Here is a 7197-nt window from a genome sequence, read left to right on the forward strand (position 1 = left end):
TAGGACATCACACACATCCATGCCCGAGGCAGGATTCGAACCAGCGACCGTAGCAGCCGCGTGGTTCCGGACTGAAGCGCCTAGAGCCGCTCGGCCACAGCGGCCGGCAACTTTACTGCCTACTGAGCTATTCCTTATTGCTCTGTCTACAGCCTTAGAGAACTTCAAGGGTAACTCGTCATTCCTTAGTACTTTCGTATCCTACTTCTTTACGTTTTGATTCTACCTGACTAATCTCTTAAACTTCAGCCTACTCTTCATCACCAGTAAATTGTCATCTGAGTCTGTCTGTTCCTGGGTACGCCTTACAATCCAGTATTTGATTTCGGGATCTATTTCTGACCATGATGTAATGTAACTGAAATCTTTTCCAAGTATACTTCCTCCTCTTGTGAATATTGAACAGAGTATTCTCCATTATCATCTGAAATTTATTACAATTCTCCTCTCTCATTCCTTGTCCCAAGCATGTATTGTCGTGTAACCTTTTCTTCTATTCCTTCCCCGACAAATGCATTCCAGTCATTCGTCACTATTATATTTTCATCTCCCTTTACGTATTGTATTACCCTTTCAGTATCCTCAAATACTTTCTCCATCTCTTCACCTTCAGCTTGCGTCGTCGCCATGTATGTCTGAACTATCGTTACTTCACTGACCTCTACTATACCTAGATTGAACCTTTGCATTTTCCTTTTCAGATTTTCTAGCTTCCCTGTCAAGTTCAAGCTTCCAACATTCCACGCCGCGACTCGTAGAACATTATCCATCGGTTGGTTATTCGATCTTTTTCTTGTGGTCACCTTCCCCTCGGCAGTGCCCTCCCTGAGGTCCGAATGGGAGACTACTCCAGAATCCTTTGTCAATGGAGAGATCATCATGGCATTTTCTTCAGTTAAAAGCCACATATCCTGTGGATACACCTTATGTGTCTTCAGTGCCGTGGTTTCCATTGCCTTCTCATCCTCATGCCGTTGATCATTGCCGATCCTTCCGCCTTGAGGGGCAGTTCCCCATCCCAAGGACAAGAGGGCCCTGAACCTCTGTCCGCTCCTCCGCCCTCTTTAACAAGGCCTTGGCAGAATGAGGGTGACTTCTTATGTGGAAAGTCTTCGGCCGCCAATGCTGATTATAAATCAAAATTCAAGTGCCGGCGGGTTTCGAACCGGGATCAAGGACGTTTCGATTGCTAATCAAAGGCGCTACCCGTCGACTAGGGGTGCTTGTGATGTAAAAATAGATGCTTCAAGCAGAATGCTCGACAGGGATTAGTGAGTTTTTGTCTTTCGATTAGATGCAAAGTCTTCTTGACTTTGATTCCGTATCTCGTTTAATATCCTATTTGTATCATTATGTGCAATAACTGCATATGGTGAAATAGGCTCTGCTTGAAACCAAATAAAATAATAAAAAAGAATATTCGTGGATAAGCCACAGTGGCAAAATCAGAGTAAAAAAAATTGTTTAAATGCAGACGAACGGCGTAGATTACTTTGAGTCATGAATGGAAGCCTAGAAATACTTATCATGGCTTCTTTGACATTTACATCGAGACTATAGTTTTTGTGTCTCATAAGGCAATTTGTCAGCCAACTACAGAGAATAGGCCGATCTGAATGAGTCAAAAATGTGAAGAGGGCCATTGTATCTTGTCACTAATGTTATAGTTCTGAACTATGGTACGTATGTGGAAGCAATAGAGCGTGGACAGGTGCGGTGTCGGAAACCGAGTAACTGATGCCGAAGTAATGTCACATAACGGAAAGATAGCCGTGTAACACGTGATGGCTGGTCTGAGCTGGTATCACAGAAATGGTTATTCTCCTTTCCTTCCTCTTCTTCGCCTGTCGTTGCTTGTTACTAAAATTTTTCCTCCACAGAGCGGCTAGTTGTTGAACCCTGCCTTCATTTCGGCAACATCCTAGTTAGACAGTTGTGCGCCATATCAAGTTCGTTTCTATACGTCTCGTTACAGTATTTTCCTTAGAACGACGTATCAATGACTTGTTCAACACGTACTGTTTTCTAGAAAACTACTTGTTACTTCCTGTTTTTACTATTTAACTTTGTTTTCGTAAGTAGCAGGTAGCAGGCCACTAGAAAGCTTTTCTTTTTGGGAAAAATTGGTTTAATTCTAAGCTACTTGTGTAAGTTTCTGAAATGGATGTTTGAACATAAAGTCGTGTTTTCATACGAGTGCCAACGTGAGTACCTATGTGGGTCAACGTATCTCTTTTGCTTCGGCAGCTCCAAACACCGATCAGCAAATTTTATTTTAGAGTTTTCGAATCAGCTTAGGTCTTAGTTCCTGATGACGTATCACTTCCCATGGATTATCTTCCACTCTGCCGCGAAGTGTACTCTGTTTTGAAACTTATCAGAAGATTAAAACTGTGCGCTATACCAGGACACGAATGTGGTGTCTCGCCTTTCGCGAGCAACGCTGTCACCGACTGAACAATCAAGACCGACTTGTGACACGCCGCCATAATGTTTCAAACGCACAGTCCGCTGCTTAGTTGTAGAAACCATTCCCTAGGCTGCGGTTAAGTCATTTTTCCGCGATTTCCTTCCTTTGTCCCGCTAGGTATGCAGTAGAATTTCTGAAAATTTGGAAAGTAGGAAAGACTTACTTCGAAATGTGAAGCTGCAAGGGCGGGTTGTGTGTAGTGCATGGGTTGCTCAGTCATTAAAAGTATTGCTCACGGAAGGTAAAGTTCTGGGTTCTTGATCCAGTCCGACATGCAGTTTTAATCTGCAGGGATGTTTATTTTTATTATTTTATTTCTGTAAGAGCTTGCCACATCCGACACCGCGGTATGAGGGCGCTGCTACGAAGACTTATGACGCTCTCAATGATATGGAAGCACCCCTTCTCCGGAGCTGCAGCAGCAGGTCTGCTTAAATTTAAACACTGATGCACAGAGTCCATTTTGTGCGGTTTTGTCATTTCATAACATTTACAGACTTGCTTTGAGGTCAGGGCTTGTCTTGTACGGAATACTGAAGACTGATTGAATTTCAAACCTTTGTATCTGTGTACATTTCAAAATTCAAATCAACTGTTACAAACTCACGCTGCAACTATAGCAAATGTAGTTATGTATTACTTTTACTATTTGATATTAGATATAGAATAAATTAACATCTGAATTCTCTCTCCACGAACCGAATCTATTCCTCCCTCTTGTATCCACTAAAGGACTACAGAGAGTGCAAAGGAAGCTAGAATAATTCATTTATTTATTTCTCTTAGTCTAAGCATTACGCTTCCAAAAAATAATACGGCTGATATTTCTATTAGACACACATTCGTTGTATGTTTGCGTCACGAAATGTAATTTTTTGTTCAGTTTCTAACACAATTTCTTTGTTTATAGTCTACAACAAAAAGCAGAATAATGTAAAACAAAACGTTATAGAAAATGAAGAAATTTGACTAGGAAATAATAATTACTATTCAAACACATATTCAATGTACACTAATTATATTAGTATTTGTAATGCTATTCTGCGTCGAACCTGAAGTAAATGGATGAACTTTACGGTTGGATATGGTTAACAAACAGTTCAGTGACTTATGATTCTTCAGTGAAATTTTATACGCGGGAATATACATCCACATGGATAATAAAAGATCATTAAGTTTTTCACACCACGTACGTCAGTGTATACCTTTGTGTGGTAATTCTGGTGGCGTCCGAAGAACGATGTCACATGTCAGAGTTGGTAGCTGACGACAGAACCACAAGTAAAAGCTAGGATACATTGGACTTTGGAGAGATTTTTTCTCACAGACGGTTTGGTACTCTCAGATAATACTCGCAGAATTGTTTACACTAGGTGCGAATTTTTGCTGATAGTTACTTAAAAATGGTTCAAATGGCTCTGAGCACTATGGGACTCAACATCTTAGGTCATAAGTCCCCTAGAACTTAGAACTACTTAAACCTAACTAACCTAAGGACATCACACACACCCATGCCCGAGGCAGGATTCGAACTTGCGACCGTAGCAGTCCCGTGGTTCCGGACTGCAGCGGCAGAACCGCACGGGCACCGCGGCCGGCGCTGATAGTTACTGTTTGTTACTTCCTTGCGAATACTTCCTGTAAGTGAAAGAGTCATGAAGGAGCAGAAAGCGTTTGCACACCGCAGGATGAGACTTTCAGTGAGAACTGAGTGATCACACTCTGCGAGATTTTTCTGCCGTAGTTCCGTGAGTGAAGAAAGAGGTCGTGATGGAAGAGCTTCGGCGTCAGCTGCACTTTTAATACTTTTGGTGGCAAAGAGAGAACGTAAACGACCGTGTTCGTGCTGGACAAGAGAGCGGATAAAACGGCGGGATGATTTTAGAGCACACAAAAACCTCATTGTAGAGCTTGTGATGGAAAATCCACAATATCGAAATTTTACGAGAATGACAGCGGTGAAGATGAAAAAAAAAAAGATACTCTCCATAATTGAACCTAAAATTACCAATCCAGCCACTATTATGCGTAAATTCATTGGTGTTAAAGGGAGACTGCTTTTCACAGCAAGATTTTTAGCATCCGTAATATTTGGTAAAGTAACAATTACGGTGAAATAACATTACACCAAATTCATCTACAGATTTTCAAAAACCAAATAGGGTATCTGCTAACACAGTGCGTATCCATCGCGATAGTAGTAACAACCGTCTTGACAATGCTTGTACACGTCTATAAAGAATCTTGTTTCAGAGTAGATGTGGTGCAGTGAGTGTAATTCCCCCTTGTATTGTATTGTATTGTATTGTACTGTATGTTAACCGGGGGCGTAGAAACGACGGAGAGGCTCCGTCCCTTCCGCAGCCGCAGTGGTCCACAACCCCACGACGACTACCGCAGTCCACTTCACCCCTCCGCCGCCCCACACTGAACTATCTTTCAGGGGTATTGTGCCGTTCGGCCCCCGGTATATCCCCCAAGGAAACGTCTCACAATAGACGAGTGTAACCCCTATGTTTGCGCGGTAGAGTAATGATGTTGGTTGCACACGTGGAGAACTTGTTTGCGCAGCAATCGCCGGCATAGTGTAGCTGAGGCCAAATAAGGGGAATCAGCCCGCATTCGCCGAGGCAGTTGGAAAACCGCCTAAAATCCATCCACAGACTGGCCGGCTCACCGGACCTCGACACAAGTCCGCCGGGCGGATTCGTGCCTGGGACCAGGCGCTCCTTCCCAATCAGGAAAGCCGTGAGTTAGATTTACCCCTTGCGCTTCGGATGAGTAGATTGTTCTTACTTCCGCGTCTCCAGCAGCGCCGCGTGTGTGTCGAATTTGAATGTACTCAGTCTCGTGTGTGTATAGGCCAGTGTCGCATCGTTCTTGCCTAGCGGGCTTTGTTGTTGGTTTGTCCTCTGGCGGCGGCGTTATCTGCTCGCGCCATGATGTCTGTCGAGTCCCCCAAGAATGTTCCTCGTCGTGGCACCGTACGTTCCAGTTTTGACAAGAGTACGCGTCACGTGCAACCGGGCTCGCTAGAAATTCACCATCGGTTGGTTGATACGATTCGATGGTTCTCAGGTGTTGTTTACGCATCGTGGTGATTCGATTAGACCAATCCTTCTTGCAAGTGCGGCGATCGAATATATTTCCGTTAGACTTTATAACCTGCCACTTGAAGTGGTGGTTCATTTCTTAAGGTGGCGTTGCTTTCCTATGGAGTTGTTTGGCATATCCGGTGGGATTGCTGGTCTGCTCAATATCGCTTGCAATGTCGCAGTGGTATCCGAACCGCAGAAATGTGTGTTCAAGAAAATATTCCTTCACATCTGAGTGTCTGTGGTTATCGGATTCATGTTATGTACGCGGGGCAAGAGGGAACCTGTTTCCTTTGTGAGGGAAGTGGCCGTCTCAGATCCAATCGCCCACGCCGTGTTGCGGTTTTAAAGTCGTCCTGTGAAAAACTTCATCCGTGGATACTAGCTGTATCAGTGTCTGCGCAAACTCTCCAGCCTTAAAGGATATTGGGGAGCTATTGCCTCCCGCCCTCCCACTCCCTCCATGCGACTTTGCACCGTTACTGGCACGTTCAGATTGGGCCCCTGCTGCTGTTAAGGCGCCGACATCGTTAGCACAATTTCAACACCTTCGGACTCAGGATGCTCAAGATTTTGGTCGCTGCTCCTCAATCTTGCCTCTCCGAGACAGTGGTGATGGGAGATATTTCTTCCAGTGGTGATGCTTTGAATACTGACGTTAATTGCGGTTCTTGTTTCTCCAAGGCTGTTTCCGTTGATGTTGAAGTGAATATTGCATCTGTGTCCTCTCCTCCACCCGTAGGTTCGTTTGTTCCAGTGGGTTCCAGTGATGGTCTGTTGTTCTGCCTTTACAGATTCTAGTGCAACGCCATTCCTTCCTCAGTCTCATACGATAGAGTAACACGTTACTGCGGGTGGGTTGTCTTCCTGTCTCCCAGGTAGCCAGATGATGCAGACAGCTTCAGACGCTGCATTGCCTGTCTCTTGTGTATCTGATGATGATATTCATCGTTCGCTGTCGTGTTTCTCGATTCCATTGAGTGGAGTGGGGACGCCTTCCTCTCCTTAGGGGACCTTAATGAGCCCCATGCCCTTCCGCGTCACGGAGTGACGAGGAACAACGTTTTCAACCTGAGCATGAAGTGCCGCGCCGAAAAAAATAAAAATAAAGCATGGAATATGCACCTTCCGGTGAAGATGATTCGAATCCTGTACCTTCGTCCCGGCCATCCCTAGGTGTTGCGAAGTGCGGGACGTGATGCGTAAATTCTTTTCTGGATCCACTTTCACGTCTTACATGCGTTAACTAGTGCAGGCGTATGCGTTTCTTAACACAATTGTTAACAGAATAGGCTCTCCATTACTGCTTGTTGAATTACGACAGTTTATTTATGATTGTGTGCGAGCAAGAACCGTTATTTGTTGTGTTTTGTCTCCCTGGGTATTCTATGTTTTTTTATTGTTGCACCGGAAATTTCTACTGACATGGCCATGCTTTACAGGGACGGTATTCCGTTGACGGACTTTGAAACGCTGGTTGACGGTCGGGGAATAGTGTGTCGGTTTTATGATTTCACTTTAATTTTTCTTTGTGCTCCATCTGCTGCGGCCATGCATACGCCTCCTTGCGTTTTTGTAAAGACGATGCCATTTACTTCAAGGTCCGCGAAAAATTTAGATCGGAGGAGATTT

Source organism: Schistocerca nitens, chromosome 2 (genome assembly GCF_023898315.1).
Source record: "Schistocerca nitens isolate TAMUIC-IGC-003100 chromosome 2, iqSchNite1.1, whole genome shotgun sequence".
Classification (NCBI taxonomy): Eukaryota; Metazoa; Arthropoda; class Insecta; order Orthoptera; family Acrididae; genus Schistocerca; species Schistocerca nitens.